The sequence below is a fragment of the Camarhynchus parvulus genome, chromosome 9, assembly GCF_901933205.1.
Source record: "Camarhynchus parvulus chromosome 9, STF_HiC, whole genome shotgun sequence".
NCBI classification, from domain to species: Eukaryota; Metazoa; Chordata; class Aves; order Passeriformes; family Thraupidae; genus Camarhynchus; species Camarhynchus parvulus.
The window spans coordinates 15,958,969-15,983,296 of record NC_044579.1 but is presented as its reverse complement, the minus strand read 5'-3'; positions in this window follow the sequence as shown (position 1 = coordinate 15,983,296).

The following is a 24,328-nucleotide window of genomic DNA, read 5'->3' as shown; positions in this document are numbered from 1 at the left end:
CAATTACAACCGAGTGTAGAACAAGAGTGGCTGGCGGTGGGAGAGCAGGGCAGAGGTTTGGTGTCTGTGTGTGTGTCTATAAAGGGTTGGAGGGGGGAGGAGGGGGGAGTAAGGAAAAGCAACTGTATAAAAGAGCATTTTTACCAGACAATGTCATAGTCTCAGTGACATGTAATGATGTTTAAATACCTTTGCCATTTTCCCCTGGTGATTGCTGCACTGGGTGTGTTCTGTGGGCCTATAGAGATGTGTTTTTCAAAAATCAGGATGGAGTGAATGCCATTCGTTGTTCTGGCTGCAAAATGTCAAACTGCAGTGGAAAGAAATACAGCATTGCAGTGGTGGTGCACTGAGGCCCCCGGTAGGAAAGCAGGAGCTATTAAGTGGAAAATTCCTGCAGAGGACGTGTTTCCATTTCTAATGCGAAGAAAGAGGGTGTTGTTTGAGGCTGGCAGGTCTGTGGAAAATACAGAAAACACAGGGAAGATGAGAAAATGACCTCATTGAACTCTGAGAACTTAAGCAAACAAACAGCTTCGGCCAACATACCACATTCTTCTGCCCAAACAACAAATTGACCTGTAAGTTATATAATCCCCCACAAGCCCCCGTGCCTCGTGTAAATGTGGGGAGGGAGAAGGGGGCTGTTCACTGCAGGGGCGGGGAGAACAAGCAGTAAAACCTGCTGCAGTAGGAAAGACTCTTGGGGTGAGCAGCCTGTCCTCCCCACAGCATCACCTTCCACCCCAAATGGAGTCCTCACATGAGGTTCAGGTTTAATTGCACTCTGAATACCAGCAGAATGATGGCACTAGTTGTTTATTATAGTATGAACTATTTCAGTACAGCATAAATTTTCCATTTCAAAGGATCCTGAATGCCTTCAGGGAAGGGACTAGGTTTTGTGAGCAGAGGGTGGCCTCTGTAAAAGTTGGTGGGGGGTTTGTCTTAGGGATGGTTAAAACCGCATTCTTGGAACCTGAGGGGGGGGACTCTGGAAGCCTGTTTAGGGTCTGTGTTTTCCCCTATAGAGGCCCCCTGTAGTGTTGTTGACTTGGACTGCCTGAGTTACCATTTTATATCAACTGAACAAATCCTAGTGTAAAAATGCAGAGGGGCTAACCAAAGGCCATGGTTCTGCTGGGGTTGTTGTTGTTCTGTTGGCAGAAAAGGCAGATGTGTGCCAGCGTCCCCAGCATCTGACTGTGCTGAAAGGTTTGATTCATTGTACAACTGCTGGCCTCAGTGTTTTTCCAATAACTAAGTAATTGAACATAATAGAAAATTATTAATAGGTAGAACAGCAGATAAACCATAATTCAGAGTTTACAATAGTATTATTTACAAATCAGCAAGAGCTTTTCTGTTTGTTAATAGTACATTTGCTGTGGAAACTTATTCTCAGCTACCATGTAATTCCAATGTACCCTTTTAATGGATAGACTCTTTTTTTCTTGTTTACATTGTTAAAATCCTGTTGTCTCCCACTTGCAGTTGATTTTGAGCACAACCAGAACCTGCTCTACCATCCAGCATTTTGCATGGGCTCAGCCTCTGATAGACAAAGTTAGCTTTGAACGGTCCTTGCAGCTTTAAAGTCTACATGCTTTAAGGACAAAGTATAAACAGATAAAGGGTTTGATCTTGCATCTTTAAAACATATGCATAGAAATGTGGGAATGTGCGAGGTTCAAATATTAGCAGCAAAGAAAAAGCAGCTGACACGAGATTCACAAATTACGGGTGCACATTCAAATTTCATGTAAGCTGCTTTTTAAGACTAATGGTTTGATCCATTCTGTCATTAGGCACCAGTGCCATGAATGCACTGAAGGAGAATTCAGAAAACCCCAGCAGCTCAAAGGAGCTGATTAGATTCAGTGCTCACGTTCCCTCACCAAAACATTTTCGAGCAAGATAAAGTGAATTACAAGATAAGTGCTGAAGAGAAAGTGAGACCATCCCAAACTCAATCCAAAAATGCAACTCTTCCCTCTTGCAGGCTTTGAAAAATGTAAATAACCATTCGTTCTTTTCCAGTTTAACACCTCCCTGCATGTGGAGAAGACAAGGCAAAAAATGACAGAATTATATACTACCAAAAAAATCTTTGCATACAAGACTTTCAGCATTATTTTGTAGATATTATAAGTTGTTTGAAGAAAGATCAAAAAAGGTGGCTGAAGATGGGGGCATGTGTCCATATCAAATTAAATTCTCACACAGCTGTTGCGTATTACTTTTCAAGGCTCCAGTTGCCACTTATTTCAGGTATGGAGGAGATAGTGTTATGGTAATATGAAAAGGAAATAATTCTGATCTATGCAGCTCAGATCTGAAAACCAATTTGCCCAGAATCCAGCACCATTTCAGTTTAACCCTAAATGCCTTCACCTCTGCAGCGCAAGGGCCAGAAGACATTCAGGAGCTCCACAGCGTTGTGTTACTCCCTTTCTGGAAATGTTTAACCAGGGCAAACTATATAGTGCAGCATTTCTGCATGGTGCCATGGATTCTGTTTCTCTTTTCCTTGTGCTGTGTAACTAAGGGGCACTGTAAGGGGTGCATAACTTACAGACTAGAACAGCTTTCTCCTCCACACTCTGACAGGAAATAAAAAGTGCCCAAAAAATCAAGAGAAAAACAAACTCTATGACTGACAAAAAGAAACACTGCCAAAACAAAAGTTTCCTGCACCTAATAAAAGGGAAAAGTCAGATTTTTGCTCATCCTCACCTTGTGGTTGCAAATGGCAAAGGAAGAGAGGTAAGGAGTGCCCCATCATTAGTGCTCTGAAGTTTAGCACCATTGCAGGATTAACTCTTCTGAGGAGTGCAGGACTTTGGTTACATTGCTTTTTATAGGATTTTTAAAAGGTTCTTTGTCTTTTACATAGTGAACTCAGTTCATCTCATAGCTTCTGTTTTGCATTGAGTTTACAAGACCTGAGAATACCTAAAGAGACTTCTAAGAGACTATTTTAAATAAAAACATAGGCATATCTGGGTGATGAAGTACAAACCAGAGCCAACAAGATTGTAGGCAAACCACATTCAGCTCCTGCCAATGCACCTCAGTGCTGCCCTACATAAAACCTTCAGAACTGTGCAGAAATGCCTGATCAAACTAACTTGTACAGAAGTTTTAGAAAGCAAAAAATAGATAATAGAAAAAACAAAAAAAATAATGCTTGTGAGTTGTCCCTCTTAGCATCACAATATCAAAAGTTATAGAGTTAAAGAGACACAGAAATCACTGATCAAGCTTTGGCTTCTATTTCTTTGTTCTTTTATTTTAAATCATAAGACTTGATCCCAGCTGGGAAATATGTGGTGTCAGCATTCCCAAGCTTTAGCACTGTCCTCTCATTCTGATCCTAGTGGAAATAGGACACTTGGCCTCTGAGCACTGAGAGAAGCATTGACCCCCCAGGATTCTACTATCACTGCGTCCGCTTTCCTAACTTTTATATATCTAAGATCTTGAAAGAAGTTTTGAAATCAACTGGTAGAAGACCTGATTGTGAACCAGTCTTCCTCAATGTTTTGCAGTTCAGGTGACTCCCAGTGTGGACAAGTGGAGGATGAGGACCCCAGGACATGACAAAACCTAAGCTCACTGTTTTATCTGGACAGATAGAAAGGCCTCTTGGCCTGTAGAGCAGTGGTTTCATACTGAGAAAGGAACAACAAAAAAGGAAACATCACAACAATATGTGTACACAGGACTTTTTTGGATAAAAGGTATGTAATCTGCCCCAACACTGACCAGCTGGAAACTTTCCTCTGTCTCAGGATGTCTGCACCTAAGGATGTAGGTCCTGCTTAGGAGGCAATAAGAATTATCAGGTGTTCAGAAAATGTGCCTTGAGCTTTTGCACTTGAGAGGCAGCTGCAAGGAGAAGGTAATCTGTGTTTTCCACATCTATTGCAACTAAAGAATATTAAGACAGAATTATCTAGGACCATATTAAAAACCTTATGTTGAGTGATAGGAGGGGGTATAAGCAAAAAGTGAAAACATTCCCCTAAATGCAAATCTTCCCACATGCCAGAAGAAATACATAAATCAGTCAAAGTGTGGGTCAGTTTGTGCTTGGCAAAATGTTTGGCTCAACAAGAGATGGCGTGCTGCTCACCTACTTTTGACTCAACTGAGTGCTGCCAGCCAGCTATGAAAAAGCCATGGTGGTAGAATAGGCTAAACATTTGGGAGTGATGGCTCACTGGAAGGCTTTTGAAGGCTTGTTCCCAGGTTCTTGAAATATCTATGGCACAGCTAATCTCTACAGATACATTTAGGTATTTTTCTTACAGCAATTATCTGGCAATAATAAAGGCTTGATTAGACTTTCTGCAGACTGATGTGTTGCAGTGCAAGAGCCTGGCCTTTACATAGAAACAAGGTTAAAATTTGCCTCTTCTGTTGAAATGGTCATTTGCAACACAGGCTCCTCCTGCTTTACACCAGTGAAAAATGAAATGCCATGTGGGACAAAACAATACCAATACTAAAGATCTGAGTCGAGGTCAATCAATGTCATGATTTCTCTTACCAAAGTCTTAAGGAGATCTCCATGGAGATCATTCATTTCTATGATATGCATAAAAGAAATCCACAGGGTTCAGGGAGAAGCAAAAAGGGAGACTTTTAATATACCCCTTTTTCTGCTTTTGGTTGTGATTCTCTTAAGTGATGAGTATGATGTTAGAGTCACTCTGTCCAGCATGGTGGGAATGTTACCCAGTGTCACTACAAGTATTTAGTCTGATCAGCCCCATAACTGCCCCCCCCACCACACAGAAACTAATTGTGAGGATTAGGGCACACCAAGACACTCAAGCTCCACTCCTGTGGGTTTGGGGAGAAACAACACATTTAAACATTCCAGCTACAGTTCCCTTGGCAACCTACATAACAACAACTCAGTAACACTATGGGTTTCTGTTTTCTTAACCCTTCAGGACATTGACTGAATGAATACTTCCTTGAGGAAACTGTTCAGTCAACCAGATATAACTCAAACACACTTAAATCTAGCAGGCCTTTTCTCTTTAAAGAAACAACAGCTGTTGAATTCCGTGTCAAACTGATCTCCTCCCCTAGCATTAAAGGGTTTAATTCAAACACACACATATACCATTAGCAAATCCTCCATGGAAGTATGTATAAAAAAAAGACAGTAAAAACCAATCCCCAAATGTCAATGTTTCATATCATTATGAAGTTACCGTGGATCAGAGGACACAGAGAACAATACACGACATTTTATAAAGCACATAAGTACTCTTAAGAAACAAAACAATATTAGCATTTGTGTAGATTATAAAACACAATATTGTTCCTGACAGTAATAGGAATAATAATGTCTACAACAACTTCATAATTATTTCTCTGGGAATTTAAAACACTTTGTAAATATTACCTAATACTATCAAATAATAAGATTTACACCATCTTTGTGAAATACATGAGATATGCCCCTGAGTTTGTTTCCCAGCTCAATGAACTGGAGCTTTCTGTGATGTTAAACACATCTGCTCCTTAGCAGTGACCACTCCTGTTGTGCAAAGGTTTGAAAGAGGAACCACCTGCTGAATACTTGTGCAAGGTCACCAGAACTCACCTGCCCTCACAAAGAGCTGCTGTAGACTTTGGGCTGTCATTAGTAGACAGAATTAATGAACATGCTTGCAAGGCTTCAGTTAATAGCTGCAACTGTTATGGTAGTCTGCAGATTTCTTCAAGAGACTTGTCTGTGCAATATTGTCTTCCTCAGAAGTTTAGATTTATGAAAGCATGAAAACCTTTACCCTGCAGACCTTTGCCACAGGCTGAGATCAACAGATGATGTGTAGCAATTGTCTGAAAAGAACTTACCTTTCTTTCTCAGTATACAAGAAGGGACCTGACCTAGCTTTTTAGGAGAGCAAGAAAAAAATCAGTACCTATGTCAAAATTATAACTATTCCTTAACTAGTAGTGTACTGATGCACTTACACAAAGGAAGAGATTGAAGCTACAAAAGTAAATCAGGGATCAAGCACATGTTAGTGTAGCCCAAACCAATCACAGTCCATGACCCAGCTTCATCATCCTTCCTCTCTGTAAGCTTTAATTTTTATTTTCAAAAGGAGACTGTGTAATCTTCCCTTGGATCTGTCCTGTGATGATGAGGCACCTTGTCACATTTGCAGCTTCAAGCGGACAGAAGAAAGAGTTAAGTACACCTGCAAAATGAAGGCTCTTTAGCCTTAAACACCTAAGGTTCCATTGTTCCAACACTGCTTTCCATGGAGAGTGCTTACCTTCTCTGCAGCAGCTCCTGTGTAAATCTCTGGGAAGCAGACCTCCCTCCTCACCACGCCCCCACCCCCAGCCTTAGCTCACAACCATTTGTTGGAAGTTATGCAGCATCCTCACTAACAAACATGTGGTTGCCAGGGCATCCTTGTTCCCCAGCCAACTACTATACTAAGGCTTTACTGGCAGCCATCCAGCTGTGCCTCATTTAGGAACCTCTGCAGCAGTAAGGGATGTGTTTTTCCTGTTTACAGGTGAAATAAGTCAGTTTGTTGATTGTCTCCTAAAGACCTGAATCCTTTGGGGAAGCAGTAATTTTTCACAGCAGACTGTGAGACAGAACATTACTCCATATTCTCTACAAACCTGAATTTAAATCTTACTGCAGAGAGCTGGGATTTTTGCACAAGCCTAGGTAGAGTAGATCCCAGGAAGGTTGGTGTGGCACTGTGAGCAGCACAGCCCAGCACAGAGCCTTGCATGATGGTGCCCTGCATAACTGGGCTGGTAACTCAGCACATGTTCTGCAGGGGGGTAGTGCTGTCTTGCCTGGGAGGAGAGATGGAGTATTAGCAGCTACAAACCCCATTTCACTAAAGATTTTACAGCATCACAGCAACATCAGTCCCAGCTAACCTTGCTCTCAATGTCAAGTTTTCTTGGGCCAACTGCAGTAAAGAAGAAAGGATGGCACAGGATAGCTATGGAAGGACCTTGCTCACTATTTCATTTAGTGCAGGTGACACCCAAAGATGCAGCAGTGCCATGGCTGACTCCAGGCTGGACTTCTGCCTGCCCAGCAGCCTGAGTGGGCATTGGTCACAGACGCTGATGGCAGGGGGCATGGTGCCAGCAGCAGGCATGGGCTGCTGCCATGGTGGGAGCTCATGTCCTGAGAGCAGCACCCAGGGTGAATGAAAAGCCAGAGGAGGGTTGCACCAAGAGGATTGACAGATGTTGTTGCTCATGCCATGATTCTTCTGTCCTTAATCCTCCAGGGTGTCACTGCTCCTTCATTTCTCATTCCTAGAACAATTAATGAGCTGCATTCGTGCCCTTAGCACTGTCTCATGGTACCTTTACAGTAGCATTCATGCAATAAGACCTGGATGAAGAACGGAGGGGAACATCCAGATGGAGATAGGATGTTTTGCATACATATTCCTGCTGTCCCTAGAGGAGAACAAGGTTCCACACACTAAGGAAAGTTTAGACCAAAAAATCTCAACAGGAGGTGGATGCCACCATCACTGCAGATGTCACTCATAACTGGTGCTTACATACCAGACCTTTTATCTGAGAATTAATTAAATCTAAACTACATGAACCCTGGAATAGGCAAGCGGAAAGGGCAATGAACGTTTTCATTTTCAAGCTCTGTATTTTGAAAAGGCAAGAAGTAGATCCCTGTGCTTAAGACCATCAGAGCTTTACAAATTCAACTTTTGGAGGTCTCTTTACAACACTGGGCCATTTGTTTTAATAGTAACTATACCATTGTGCTAATTTGGGCAGCAGTTTACAGTCAAATCCTGGCACCCATTTTATCCATACTCCTTATGTGTCAGCTTACACTCTGGCTTTAGCCTGGGAGAAGCCAACAGGGAAAGTCAAGACAAATTAAACATGGGGTTATATTTAAGGTTTCTCCCTGCAGGATGGGTAAGCCTCACTGAAATCACTGTTCTGAGACTGCAGGCACAGCTATTGAGGACAGCCCAGATGCAAGTCAGGTCTCCTTTCCAAAGCACAGAGTGGATTAAAAGGTATGATTGCAGTTCTAGTTAGCAAAACTTTAACATAGCTTGTCAAAGATGAGCTAAGAATGACATGCATTAATAGTACAAGACTTTTACACTCTAAGGCTGCCTTTGCTATTGCTTCTGTGTGCTCTGTAATAGAAGTGGCTGATGCCAAAGACACATGCCCAACTTGTTAATGGGCTAAGTTAGGACATGGTCAATGTTCTACATCTTATATATCTATAAAAATACATATACATATAAAAATACATCAAGAATTACATATGTGTAGTGCTCCTGGTTGATAGCAGCTGAACTATTTATGCTGTAGTCTTGTTGGGGGAAAGGACATTGTGTTTGCAAGTCACTATGTCCCCAAAGAAGTAGTAAACACTGTATCTATGCTATGAAGTAAATATATGACAGGTCAGAAAAGCAATGTAGTTGCAAAAGAAGAGATGGCAGATGAATCACAGACCGGCATCAAGCCTCACCCTGATGCCACCCAAGAAGGTCTGAGCATAAGTATTCAGCCCTCAGGACTGCACTTACAACTTTAGCATTTCAGACCTAAGGAAAAGAAAGAAATAAAAGAAGGCAAGAATTTAGCTTTTGTTCACTGTGTGAAAGGAGAGTGTGTAGCTCCTCACACAGTCCCACAGGACATGCAGAATGCAGTGACTGCTCTATACAACCTTTCACTGGAAGAATGTGCAAGCAGCAAAAGTATTTGTGATACTAATTACAGATTAGAAAATACTCATTTAGGAAAATGTCCCTTGGCAGGGTATTTAAAAATAAACTAAACATATTCCTGTCCAAAGTGATGGAAAGAGCTGTATTCCTCTATTTAGTTAAAGGGGATTAAAAATGCACCCCATTTGGGATGAAATGGGTTATAAAAATGAGACATAAAGCACTTTACATTAGTGCTGACAAAAGCCCAAATTAAAGAATCGTCCTTTAGTTCAAAGACTGAAAAATAGCAGACATCTAGATGAAATAAAGGTTCATTTAACATAATAATCTATTAAAAAATTGGTATTCATCTTCCTAAAATGCAGCAATGAAAAAAGTCACTCTTTTTGTCACAATTAAAAAATAAAAGAAATTAAAATGTTATAATTAATATTATGTCTCAGTGGAATACCACACACAGTTGCAGCACAGATTTTGCCACAAGATAGACTTTTAAAATTGAGGCAATATTTTGAGACCATATTGCACCCAAGCCTAAAACTTGGAACATTTTGACTAATTTTATTTTGCATGAGCCTTATCAGAGTAGTGAAAAACATCAAAGGTAAATTAATATCTAGAAATTCCTGTGTAACTTACAGTTTTGCTGAGGAAAAGCCAAGCACACAGCATGAACTGGTATTAATAAGTGCACAAAAGCATGCATTATCCCTTGCAGTATATATATATAAATGTTGGCTATACCTATGGGTTTTTTGGAAGTAGTGTTGTCATGGTTACCATTCAGCTGTCTTTATGTTTTAATATGCCTTGTTTTGTAAGGTTGAGGTTCAATTCAAGTTCATGTGAAGCAAATCAACTGAAGTTTTCAGACATGGTCTCTAACTAAATGTGCCTTGTTTTCTGAGAGGCCAACTTGCAATACTTTTGGCATGACTTTAAGAGATGTCAATAACCCTCGGATGCAGCAGAAGCCAATACTCTGTATGCAGTGACTGAGTCATGAATAATCTGTCAAGCTGCACAACCCGTGACAGTGTTCTTTTCCAAGGCTATAAACCTGCTTCAGGTAGTATGGGAATGTTTCTGTGCTCCTGCAGGCTGAACTTACCACTGTTCGACACTAACTGAACAGTGTGTCATTCTCTCAGCAGCCTTTATTTATTTGTCTGAAGCTACAGGAATGCTTGACTGTAATGTAAAACATAAACTCAATTCCCATGTGTAACATCAATATTCCAATACCTTTGGTCCATTGAAACAGAAAACTCCATTTCCCCTTTCCCTTTGCAAATTTCCTCATGTTCAAATGTTGGGGGTGGAAGGGCATAATATGTAGTTTGCCTTTGGTAGTTCATTAAAAAGCTGGAGTTTCAGCTCCAGCTGAAAGAGAGACTCAGCAATAAACAAAAAAAAAAAAAAAAAAAAAAACTAAAAAAGAAAACAAACAAACCCTCAAACAAAAATAAATAAACAAACCAAACAAACCCAAAACAAAAAACCCAAACAAACAAAAAAACCACCTCCTGGCCAGGGTAACTGAGCATTATCTCAGCTCTATGGGGTTTGATTGTCTTCTGCAGGAAATCCCAAAGAGGCAAACTGACTGGTATATGTAGTTTTTTGCTTTTCTATGGAAACAGAAGAACCTGCTCTTCAAAGTAGCCATTTTACCTTATTAGCTTTAAGAAAAACCTTTTCACAACCTCCAGCAAGCCACCTGGATTTGCAGAAGACTCCAGAAATGGCTCTTACTTTTTCTCAATTTACCTTTAGCTGAACAACCTGGCAAGGACGTGTTGATCATTTCTGTGGTGCAGTGCAGAATCATAGGGAGCTTTGTAGTAACACTCCAGTACAGCTGACTTGCCTGCAAGATATTATACCCAATTTAAAACTAATTTACATATTGTCTACTTTTCTCTTTGGTATAAAATTGGGAAAGAAAGGGATAAGGGACAAAAAGTTCTAGAGCAGTGCCTCTGTGTTCTAGGTCCATCTCATACATAGTCTTTCAGCTTTTAGTATTTTTAGATTTTGACTCCTGCTCTCTCAGGAGTGGGCACAGGCAAGCTAGCTGCACACACTGTGTTCCCCACAGCAGGTCTTCCTCTGTCTTGAGCACTCATGTTCTCCTAGGAGTACTCAAAGACTGGTTTATTTTGCTCTTGATTGCTTGGCTGTTGGTGTCTTTGGTTTGCTTTTTTTCCTTGGGGACATCCTTCTGCAGTGGGGTGCAGAATCATCTCTTTTCAGATTGTCTCTATGCATTCACACATCTTACAAGTGCATAGGAGGTTAAAAAGCTCTGTCCTTTCCAAGAGCTCCAGAAGATTTCTGAGGCACCAATTTAGCCAAAAAATGTTCAACATGTAGGGCGCAAAATGCAGCATAAACCACAAAGACACCCAGGTCTGCATTTGTACAAATCTGTGCCTGGTCCCCACACACCTGTGTGTACACAGACATTTGGGTATGTAGGAGTCACATGTGATGGCAATGCCACAGAGGGACATAATGAATGTTATCATGGGCTGTAGAAAACACACTCCCACCCTGTCACCTGTGTTTATTCAATTTATTCATTTTTCATTCTTCTAGCTTTCAGGGAGCTATTCAGACAAATAACTAGTTGATATGTCATTATATGAGTGTATTTGTTATTAGAGATACGCAATCATATTCTTTTTTTATCAGACATCTCAACCTTATTTCATTATTTGATTTCACAGTGTGAATTCTTTCTGGCTTTTCACCTGTTCTGATACTAAATGGGCCAGTAAATGATAAGCTTTTTCTCCTAAACCCTACAGTTAAGCATCATCAGAGAGCTGAAGATGAGTTGTAAGCAAATTGGACTGAAGGAGGCCTCCCTGGCCCCTGTTTCCAATTCCAGGGTATGTTCAGATGAGTGGAAAATGTTTGCTGCTAACCCCAGTGCAGAGCTTCCAGTTCATTGCACAAGAGATCCACTTCCATACACCTGATGATGTGGTCTGTGGTCTGTGGGAGGAGGAAGGGAGCTCTGAGGAGCACCTATTTGTTATGCTATGGGCTCTGGGGCCTGGAGCCATGCAAAATAGCGTTTGAAATGTCACTTTTAGGTCATAGCAAGAGATGGTAGTGATGACATCTCTAACCAGGCTGCCTTTGAAGAGCAAGCTCACCTGCATTGCACTGTGTTAAACCCTGAAGTGATCAAGGGCTGGCACTGCAGGGTCAGCTCCAGTGAGTAAGTTCAGGTCTCCATGTGTGAGAATGTTTTTATCACAAACCTAGCTTTTTAACAGGTTATTAGCAAAGCACCAGCAGGGGGTCTGAAAAATGAAAACTACTTTTTGATTTGTTCATTAAAATCAAATAATTATTTATAGTTTAACTGATCAAACTCTCTACTTTAAAAAAAAAGGTCCTCATTCTGCCTGCTTGATATTAAATGGTAAAGCAGCACAGGAGTGAAAATACCCTGGAGCCCTTTATCATCTTCATTATCTTCACTGGTGAAGTGAGTGAGTGAGTGGAGAGGTGTGAAATTCCAGCAGAGAGGAACATGCTGTTTTAAGAGGAAGTGCTGACATGCAGGCTACAATTAGACAAAAAATGACTGCTGACATTTAAAAATCATTACAGAGAGGAAATTGTGAGTGTAATTATGTCATCATTGACACTGTTCAAGTGTGCTGATGCATTTTTGCTGATCAAAATCAAGTGTTTATATTTGTAAATAGAATGCACTTAGCAACTCTATCAATGGAAAGGTTCTAGCCAAGAACTACAGAAAATGAAGCCAAGTTGCTCTCACAAAACTTATTTTTTCCTTTTTATTGATTTTCAGTATTTTGATCTGAGAATCATATCTTGGTAATAGAATTGTTTCTTGTTATTTGGTATTTTGGATGACTGCTTGATTGAACCTTCTTTGTAGGGTTGTTTTGGTTTGGTTTTTTGCACAGAACAATAGGAATGGCCATTCTGGAGCAAGTCAAAGATCCATTTTGCAAATGTGTGTCCTGTATCAAACAGTGGCCATCACTGAAGGCCTACAGGAGAATTTAAGACAACAGTAAATATAATATACCTAATATATAATTATATTAGGTATACCAATCTCACAGTTTCCAAAATCTGCTGGTCACAGACTTCAGAGACTACTCAAAAAGTCAGAATAATGAAGTCTCTCTGACTTTAGAAATAGTCTGATACTGGAGTCAGTGCAAAGGGAGACATGATGTCATCAGGTGGCAAAAATGTAAATGTTATCATTTTCTTGGAGAAGAGGAGTTTGTTGACTGTGCAAATACTGGATTTTTGGCACTGCATTATTTAACACAGTTCTGCCTTGAGCCCTGTCACAAGTCCTTTACCTATGACATATGTCACTCGATGACAGGGAAAAGGGACCAATCTATGATAGATACAAATACTCAGTTCAGAATGAGCAAAATATGTGAAGGAGTATGTTTCTGGCTGATTCCAAAACTGGATTTTTTTTTAATCTTGGAGATTTTGAATATTATATATAAATACACTTTATAAATGTGCAAGCAGAACTGCTTACAAAGGCTCTTGATGCAAGAAAAGGTCTTGGCTTCTAAATTGAAATGTCCTCCAAAAAAGTGTCTAAAATTGCTAGTTCTCCTGTGGATGGCATTTGGTTCACAGTATTATGGAACATATTTATGGTGGAAATTAAGGAAAAGACAAAAAGTGAGAACAAGATAAAGGATGCTTAATAAGGAAGTTCTCTACAGTATCAACACAGTTATTTTTGAAGGCTGTGGCAGAAACAAAAATATGAACATTGAATGTCAACTACTCAAGTTCAAATTAACTATTTCTCAGCCTGCATCTACTGAGCTCCAAAACACCCCTCAGTATGTCTTTGCTATTTTTATAAGAATTGGTTTGTCTATGCCTTTTCTTTCAGTTTTTGGGGGGTTTTATTCAGTCCTCACTTTATTGACTTTAGCCTTTAAGTAAGGGGTTTTTGCAATCCACCTATTAATTTTCTGGGTGTCCTCCTGCAGCCAGCTTTTCTTCTTTTGACATTGAGTCCATCAGTTTCCATCAGTGTCCCTGTTGTCAGGATGTCAAAACATATATCCAGTCAAACTGTGTTAGCAGAATAATGTCAAGCAACTCTATAGTCACCACATCAGCAAAAGAGCTGCTTTCATGATGTCATTTTATGATTGGCTGAATACTTAATTCATTTTTAGAGTTATAAGGATTTCCCTGTCAAAACACAGAATCCTTTGTGCCATTGAAATGGTAAAAATCAGTAGTTAGGGAACAATCCACACTGGGTGTCTTGGGAGAGACCAGTCCCATAGGTATTTCAGATGACTGCTTATTGCAGCAAGAAATACTGAAGAGCTCATCAAAAAGGGGGCCACAGAAATATATAATAGGGCTTCATTAGAACATAAAAATATGACAGAAAGGACAGTGTTATGTTACTGTGATTTCTATTATAACATTTATTTATAGGTTACTTTCATCTTTATCTCCCTTTTCACTAATTCAGGCCTTTCTAGATTTATTTTTTTCTTTGGAATCACTGTTTTCCATATATCAACTTAGTGGAAAGCTTATTTAATTACAGATTAAGCTAATTACAAGCTAAAGAAAATATATTTTCCTCGTTTTCTGCTTGTTTTTGAAAGAGAGAAATAAAAAAATTCATCTTTCTCTGTGCAGTAAACCGGTGCCACATAACTAATCTCTTTAAAAACATCTTTCCAGAATGGCTGAACTCTCAAACTCAGCCATATCTAATAATTAGTGGTTTTGATTTATCTCTAAGCATATTTTAAAAACATCACTTTGTCTGAAATTTTGATAAACATAAGATTGACAGAGCATTGTTGAGTATCAGGACTGTCAAGTAGTTAGATCCCCGCTCCTACCAAAGGGAAATCATTACCAATAAACCATGCTGAGCCCACCCAAAAGTGGGGAATTCAGCAGCAGCTCAATATCTGACCCCAAAAGCAGTAGTGGAAGGGCCTGCAAAAGACATTCTGTATTCTCAGCAGTGAATCAAATTTGCATGTTGCCTTTGCTTTTAACTTAATGATGGTGGGGTTTTGTAGGAGATTTTTTTTATTTATTATTCTTAATTTTAGGTTTTTGTTAAGACCAGGATGGCTATTCCATAAAATCCAGATAAAATGCGTCCACCTGCACTTCTGGAGACCTAAAGTCTAACCTCAATCTTCCTTGACATTACCTCTTTGAATACCTAGAATCTTTCAGTCTCTGATGTTAGCCCCTACAAAAGCTCCTGGCCTCTGTAACACAGCAGTCTGGGCTCCCTTTGCATCACCTGACAAACACAAGTGGTGTTGGGCTTAGAGTCTTGATGGGTGCTTGCATGAGGCAGAAGGGGAAAAAATCCCACTTCCCAAATGAGACGCTGCGTCAGCACAGATATTAGAAAAAATATGGTAAGCTTTAAAATTGCAAGTCCATGGAGACTGGAGGGTGTCTCCTTATATTGTCTGCCTTGCACAATATTCTGTATAGTTTATGCTTTCATTGCAAAACAATTTGTCAGTGTCTTATTTGCCAAGACATTGTCAATATAACATAATGCAAGTCATGAGCTGCTGTCTGACAGCCCAATCCTGTAAGCTGTGTCCTTTTATGCATTAAGGACTCCTTCAACAACAAAAGTAAAAAGATCTATTTTTCCAGCAGTTCCTCAGACCACTCACACAGTGAGGTGTGACCTGCAGAAGTTCCATGACAATGAGTAAATGTCAACGTTGAAAGACACCTGCAGTGTTGTTTTCTTGCATTGAGTATTAGCAACAAAGCCAGGGCAAAGCAGTGTTCAGAAGAGTGATTCTACTGAAGGACTTTGGGTACAGCAGGAGGAGAGACCATGGAGCAGTCACAATAATCACTGCTATCTCTTATCTGTTTTGATTACATAGAAGGATCTACCCTGTCACCTATCAGACAGGGACCAAATTTTAAGCCCTTTAATCTCCTTTCTGAGTAAGTATCTATCAAAGCTGTCTTCTTTCATCACAACATCAAGGCAGGGGATCTACCAATACACTTAAATAAGACTGGAAAATCATTAAAACAATGGAGCTATACTGCTTCATGTTGTTGCTATGTGTTCAGTAATAGTAACAGAAAAGGGCGTTGCCTAGTTTTAGTAAAACATACTCTAATAAAAATTATTGCTTGATCCATTCTATTTTGAAAAGCTTCAGCTGAGCCTCCAACTAAGTTACACAGTCATAAATGAGACTACAGCAGTCTCCAAAACTGTTCAGTCTTACAAATCCATGCACATAACATGCTCTTTCTACTATACAATGACTTAAATTAATATACGACCGAGGTGTAGATAAGAACATGCAGCAGCAAGTACAATGGCCACTGTGGGTAAAAGAGGAACAATTTAAAATGGAACAATATGGTTTATCAGCAAAAGATCTGCAATTTTTAAAAACTTCATTCTTTTCCCCTACAGTAAAGTACAACCAAAAAGAAGATCTGGAAATCTGAAAATATGGAAGCAGAATAACAATCCAGCAAAGAATGGTAAGAATGGAAAAAGATATTATCCAAATTTCATTGTTGAAACATTTTTGATTCTGAAAATACTGGTAATTAGCATGCTTAAGTTTTATTAATTAAACTTCAATTGTTATACATGTGAAATGAATTATGCAACCTGTAAATCTTAATTACATTGTTAATTGCAAGAACAGTGTGATCATTTTGTGATGCCTTAAATCAGCCAAACATGTTTCTCAATTTGGAGTTGATCAGAGCTGATGGCATTTTGAATATAACACACTGCTTGTACATTTTAACAGAATTTATATCATTAATTATAATATTTTGATTAGAGTTTTAAACACTAGTATCCATAAACCAGAAAAACACAGCAGTATTTGGATGCAATATAATTTTAACACTTCATGCAGCAAATGCTTCTGGTTAAACAATTGGTATTAATTATGCAAACATGCATCATTCATGCACTGGGGGTTTATGTCCATCACAACAGTGAAGCAGCTTCAGATTGAGACACAGATGCAGCTGGCAGAAGCAGCACCTGTAGTGAAACAGCTCAGGAGACTCAGGTGTTGTCATGCCAGGGCATTTGTAAACCTGCTCACTGTGCTCACATAATGTAAGTCAGTATTATTTAGAGACATTGAGACACTGCATCAATTTTATGCCAGATGAGTGTCTGGCTTCTCTTAGCATCAGTTCAGCCTCAAGTAATTAATTTAATTATATCAAGTAATTCGTTTAATTATAAGTAGCCTCAGCTATTTACAATTAAATGTTGAAAGCAGTCATTGGCATGTCTGATGAAAGCAGCCCTGCAAGAGGGACTGAAAGAGCCATCAGTAACCCAGAGTAAGGCTTCATCTAAAGTACCAGGGTCCAGGTTGAGCCCATGAATTCCAGAAAGTTGTTCAGTGACAGGACAGATTGCTGTTAGATGGAGCTTTGAGAAGAACTAATAATCTAGAAAACACAGCTTAAAAGGTAAGATTGAATAATTAGAGATAATTAGTGTGAAGAAGGGATACTTGGGGTAGCAGTCTGCGTACACAGAAAAGGCTGGTATAAAAGGAAGACATTAGCTTGGCAGAAAAGAAGTGAAAATAGCATAACTGGCAACAAGAATTTTACTGGACATTATTAGGAAAAGGTTTGTAATGCTAAGAACCAGCCCTTTGCTCTTTGTGAAGCTATGGAGATGCTCTGTCACCAGGGTTTAACAACAGACTGGACTAACATCAATCTGAAATGAAGCAGATATAGCTGGGCCTATGCTGGGGCAGTCCTTAAATGACCTTTTACATGCTCAGCATGTTAAGTTTTGTAGGGTGCAGAAAGTGCTTCACATGCTGCTAATCCAGAAATTCTTGCAAGAACTGGCATTCTGTAATGCTCTGCCCTATAGGAGGAGATGGTTTTCCTGTTGGGAAAATCCCCAGCTCCTTAAGGATTCTGCTGAACTGTGGCACTTCCCTGGGCAGTGGCTGCTGCCATCTCATACCTATGTCCAGCATCCAGCTTTGGATTATTAAACAAGGGTGTAGTACAAACCTTCCAAACGCCTCAATCCTAGTCAGACTTTACCATGAAGTGTGAGCCACAACTTACAAACACAAAATGTTATTTTTCTATCAGCTTTAGTGACATCCATTGGAGTTTGAATAGTTTTCCAAGTGACTGAGGCATGAAAAGGTCAGATTGTCCTCTCCTCATAGAAAGATAACTTACAAGTGACTCCACACAAAGGTGTGCAGTCTTAGACTGCAAAGCTGGTGTAGGTGGGTGACCTTCACCAGAGCCTGTTTGCTGCTGTGAAAGGGTGGGACACAGCAGATCCTTTGCAGCTCTGGTTCTGGTGAAAGATTTCATTGCGCTCTTCAAGTTTGCCACTCCACAAGGCAAAGTTCAGGTTGTGCTTCAGTGGGATCTGGGAAGCCAATTCATGCACGGTGCTTTGTGTCTATTTTAAGACCAGGCTCTTCCCTAGCCTGCCTTACAGCACTGAGCCAAATTCCCTTCAAAGCTGCATTCAAATGTACCTCTTGGGCTAAAGGGTCTAGTAAGCAAAATAAATAAAAAATAAAAAAAAAAAGGCAAAGACAAATTAATAAGAAGGCTTCAAAATAAAAATTGTCTTTGTTTTGGTTTGGTTTTTTTACATCTGCATTCAATTCAGTATTTCAGGAGACAGATTTGGGGCAGAAAGTTTATAGGTAGTGAAAGCAATTCCCTGGCACCTCTCTTTTTTCTTCATTAAGCGAATGTCTAACTTCCTGCTCAGTAGAACAACTCCACAGCTGATCACAGGAAAGATCCACCAACCTGCTCCTGTTGGTGGTTGGGTGATCCCATGCTTTATTTCCCTGCAGCTGAACAGCTCCATGTTCCTCAGATGTTTCTCAGCAGTCTCTTTGTAGATGAGTTTATAGAAAAGCTTTTCAAATCATTCAAAAGTAAAGTAGGAATATGCCATCAGTGTACTTGAAGGTAAAATTAAGAAATATTCTGGTTTGATTTCTGAAGGTTGGCTACAAGCCCTGCAGCTGAAGTTCTCTAAATATGCTTTCAAAATAAAAAAATACTCACTAAATGCCTCTTGAAAGAGTAAACAGTCAAAGCAGCTTTGAGCTTCATTTTGTGCTTCACTTGCAAATAGTTATGTGACCCAGCCTCACACCTCAGCCTCCAACTCTGCAACAGGTCACCCCAGCACAGTGTTACAGGCTTTAACCTTCCCTGCCATTCATGCTTAATGTGGTCACGGCTTGATTTCTCATGGTGTGCTAGGACTCCTGGCCAAATTTCATTGCTAACAGGGAAAAAAGTCATGCTGACAAACTGAACATTTCCAGTGCAATTACAGGAAGACAGAGTGGCTTTCCACTCCAAAAATACATATATCCACACACATACACATGCGTATATAGACAGACACGCTCCTATGTGTGTATAATATCTTGCCTTTTTGGTGCATATAAGAGTTACAGTGCTCTTCTGAGAGAAAAGCAGCCATTCCCCTTTCCAGAGAGCTGCAACTCTGCCAGTCAGTTCAGTCTGAGAACGCCAAGTGAGCCATTTGAGACGTGTGATCTTTCAGCTGCACAGCATCCCATTCATCAAACGCTTCAGCAATGTAATATGTAAAGCTGGAAAAAACAGAAGCTGCAGATGCAAGAAAAATCAATTAGCAGGAACGCCCATGTAAGAAAAAAGGCCTGCACAGAGTCACCACATTGCCATTCTGAATTTCCTAAAGCTACCTCCTCCCTTCTTCTGGGTGATCTTGGAACACATTCTGTAATTAGGATGAGAGGATAGGAGTGTTCTAATCCCCTAATTAGGCACTGATAATTTAATAGAACACAGCAGAATTTAATGTCACTAGGTAGCACTAAGCACAAAGTTGGCATTATATCCTTTTCTCCACTCCCCTGCCCCACCAAAAATTTCAGATATGGCAAGCCTCAACGTTAGGAAAGAGGCTGTTATAGTTTGCAAATAGTTTCCATCTGGACGAAGGCGCACCCAACAGAATTCAAACAATGCACACTGCAATCTCAGTTACAGTGGCATAAATTAGGATCAATTCCACTGAGGTCAGAACAGTTATATCTGGGAGACACGTGAGGACTGAGGCTAACTAACTGCAGGAGAGTCAGTTCCCATCTCCTCTCCCATAAGTCAGGCTGGCCCTAGTTTCCAGTTGGACTCTGTCCACATAGTGGGCCAAACCTGGCTTTAAATTTCAAGAGAAGAAATGTGGAGATACTGATTTTACTGGAGCTATTCCCAATTACAGTAGTGCAAAGTTTGACCCAGAGACTATTTTTATAGATCCAGGCACTGAGCAGTGGCCAGCAGTTGACGTCCCATCACACTCTGGCCTTGCTGGACTGGAACATTCAGAGTACAAAGACATTTCTGGGTGATCTGGAGCACCACATTTCAGACCCATGTTTGATCACAATTATTTCTCACTTGGATGAAGGCAGCAATTCCCAAAATAAAGTGCACATGTGGAACACACTTATCTACCTAGTTCCTCTCCTTCCCCAGGAATATTTTTCGACTTGTTAACTACATGAGGAACTTGATCCTCATGTAATACAGGAAATGTGTAAGGGTGATACCAACGACCTTAGCAAAGTGCAAGCTGTGAATAGCCCTGCTGAAGCTGGGCAGCCAGAAAAGACAAAAATGTTGGTATGCCAGCTGTTGACTGCTACTGCAGGTGAATGGCTTTTAGAAACATTTAAACCAGTTGGGTAAAAACAGGCCAGTCCTCGCTAATGGTAAAAAGGTGAGAGAGAAGGTAATAAAGCATAAGAAATGCAGTGACCACATACAGTGACATGAACAGCAAAGAGCTTGCCTTTGATGGGAAGAAGGCAGAGCTTAGCAAGAGGCTACTGAAACACTGGTGTGAGCTGTAAGGCTGATATGGGTACTCCAGGAGGAGGACTCCCCTGGGTGGAGAGGAGGAAGCAGCACCAGCTCAGAGGCCTGAGGTCTCTCTTGCCACCTCTTCTCCCAGAGGGGTAAATGTGGCTCTGCACAGCTGAGTGCCCCTTAGGGCAGCAATTATAAGGGGAGTGAGAATGGTTGCTGTATATGAACAAGGCCCTATTAAGAATTCTCTCCCATTATTTAAGGTTGAACTGATGCAGAGTTTAATGAACCACTGCTGTCTGACAAATAATAAATACACCACGCAAATGAATTTCAGGGTTAGTGAGACTCTTCATGAATTTGAATGGAATTTAGCAAATAGTCCCGGATGAAACAATGCAGAAAAAAATCTAAAATGTCAAAGCACTTCATTTTAGTATTTTCAAAATGGAATGGTTCATTTTAGAGCTGCCAAAACATTTTCAAAAACTTTCAAAGCAAGCTTTTAATCTGTCCATTTTTAAATTGCTCTAAATTTTAAAAGGAAAGAGAAAAAGCTTTTAAACACATGAAACAGCTCAAAACCAAAAATGAAGCCATTCTTTTGAAGTACAACTAAATATTTTGGATTGAAAAAAATAATACTTTTCTTGATTATTTTTTTATTTTGCCAGCTGTATTTCAAAACTCAGTTTGACCAAAACTAAAATGCAATTCTGAAAAAAAATAGTTGTTAGAATCATTAACAAATATCTATAGACTCAGAGAGTGGTTTGGGCTGGAAGAGAACTTTAAGGGCCATCTATTCTAACCCCCCTGCAATGCACAGAGACTTCTCCCACAAACCAGGCTGCTCAGAGCCCCATCCAACCTGGCCTTGAGTGCTTCTAGGGATGAGGCACATCTTTGGGCAACCCATGCCAGTGCTTTACCACCTTTGTTGTAAAAAACTTCTTTCTAATCTAAATTCAAGCATTACCAAGCTTCTGTTCTTGGTCATCTACTGCCCAATTAATGTCTCTGAGTTTAATGGAGCAGAGTGAGGCCCATTACTTTCCAAAAACTATTTGAGCTTATTGATCTGTTTTAAATTGGAAAATCGGAAAATATTTGTTTTTATAATAGTAAAATAACAAGGTTCCATCTGAAAACTCACAGTAAAAAACATTAACCATGCAAATGGTAGGTTTAGGTGCTTGAAGATATAACTGTTGTCTGCAGTGCTGTATCAGACTCTGTGTCTGCTTAACCTGATCCTGGAGCTTTTTTCCAGCCCAAGGTCCTTGAGCATCCCCACTGCCCTGCCTTGCTTGCAGGCAGATCCTAGTCTTGCAGAAGGAGTGGAGTGGGATATCAGCTCACACCCAAATTCTGTTCCACAGCAGCACTGCTGTCATGTGTGCTCCTGTCCCACTCAAGCTCAGCCACACAAGTCACTGGAAATGTGGCACTTGTGAGCCCCTCACAAAGACCATGGAAATGAAGCACCAAACTCCCATCCTCCTGAGAGGATCAATACTTTCAGCCAGAAATATTTGGCTTGCAGGTGTTTGGCTGTCTCATGAATAGCTCTAATTTTCTACAGAAAGCAGATACTTTTTTTGTGGAAAAAACATGCTCACAAAACTCAACTTTTTCTTTAAGGAACAGATGGAGATGGAAAATTTTTAACCTATACAATGTAGCAACATGTGTGGTTTCCACACACCCCTCAATCTTTTCTGCATGTCCACTGACTTGCCTTGCTATAGGAAATTGCACTAAGGGTGATTGGCTTTGAACCCAAAACATTGCTCAGTTTCTCAAGCTCTATCAATGGATCTATCAATGATGTTTCCATGTGTGGACCTTGACTTTTCTCAAATACCAGTCCTGTTAGAGGCAGAACAACATGCTACTGTACTGCGTGTCACTGGATATTATGATCACATTCCTATGCTGGCCAAAGGGAAGGAAAGGGTGTTTGCAAGGCCCTGTAGGCACAAAGAACCCAGAACAGTTCCCCAGGAAAGGGGAGTCAGGTTTTTTAGCTATCTCAGAGGCATGAGATGTTTTATTACCAACACATATATGCAGACATTCTAGACTTTACTTCCAAAATAAAAAGACATATTATTGCAATAGCAAAAGAAATTCATCTGTGTTTGAGGTTTGTTATGATTTGAGCAAAAGGAAGGAAATCCAGGGTCAGAGATCACTCCCTCCCTACTGTCTATCGCAACAGGTTACCATCCTTAATTTTACTCAACTTTGTTACATTGGAGGCTTGATCCTTAACTTTGAAGTTTTTCCTCTTTCTGGAATTAAGCCAGAACCACAAAATATTTGAAAACATAGGGCTTAATGGAATTGAATATAGTTTTTCTCTGTGAAAGTAAAACCAAAATGAAAGTATTTGCCCTTTCAAAAGATGCCTTTAAAATTGACATGTTTCCTTCATATTTATATTGGCCCTGGTTATTTGATAAAAACTGTAGGAAATGTATTGCAAAATATTCTTTTTAAAAGACAAATAAGGAAACTTTAATTTTTAATTTTTTTTCACATATATCCTGCATTATTTTATAAATGCTTTCCAGATTTGGCTTGACACTATTACGCATTTCAGGATTATCTGAGAGTTAATTCAATGATACTTTACTTTGGCTCTCCTTTTTAGCATTTTGACGTACCATTGTTAATTGATTTTAGTGTTCTCTTCAGGAATATTTGATATAAAATCACAAGTTTGAAGATAAACATCAAAAATACATATATACACAAAGGCAAAAATCTATATGCATATATACACTTATACATACATATACCTGTGCATACATATGGACACATATATATGGAGGCCACAGAAATTACTCATAAAAATGCAGTGTGTTCCAGCAGCCAACTACAATAAGCACATCATTCATTACTTTAAAATTCTATTGACTTTAGCGATAACTTTTCCTGATTAATGAATGTACATTCTAGACAGAGTAAAACTTAAGGAGTTTAACAAAATATTTTAATAGAGCTATGCTGAAAATAAAGAGAGTTTCACGGAGGGAGGTTTCAGTGGCTGATATGGAGGGAGGAAATTTTCATATCAATAAATATGGTGGCATCTGCCAGGTAAAATGTTGTAATAATCCTCTGGGTGCTACTTCCCTCCCACTAATGTGTTGGACAGTTTAGATTAACACCATATGCCTGTTCATAGAAGGAGCTGGAAAGCAATGTAAATACAGAGAGAGAGAGAGAGAGGGAGAGAGAGTTCATTTTGCAGCCTTGTTTTCCCTGCACTCCTGCTGTCTCTGGGATAGGGGTTGGTGGTATGCACAGAATGATGGAAGAGGAGGAAAACAGCCCCAGGAACAGGTCAAAGGGGGGGAAGAGAGAGAAGAGAAGACAGGGAATTATTTACAGAGACGCTCTTGCAGCTTCTTTCTGATAGACTGAGGTTTTCATTCTCTTCTGTATCCTCTTCATGTCCTCTTCCCAACTTCTAACCTTGCCTTGCTTTGACCTCAGGTGGCAGCTGTGCTCCTAAGGCTGAGCCAGACTGCTCACCCACACCTCACCCTGTCCACTGCGCTTCTCTAATGTGGGCTAGCAGCAGTCCATGGCAATGATTTATTATAAACTAGGGGCAATTGAAGTTCTCTTGTCCTTTGGGA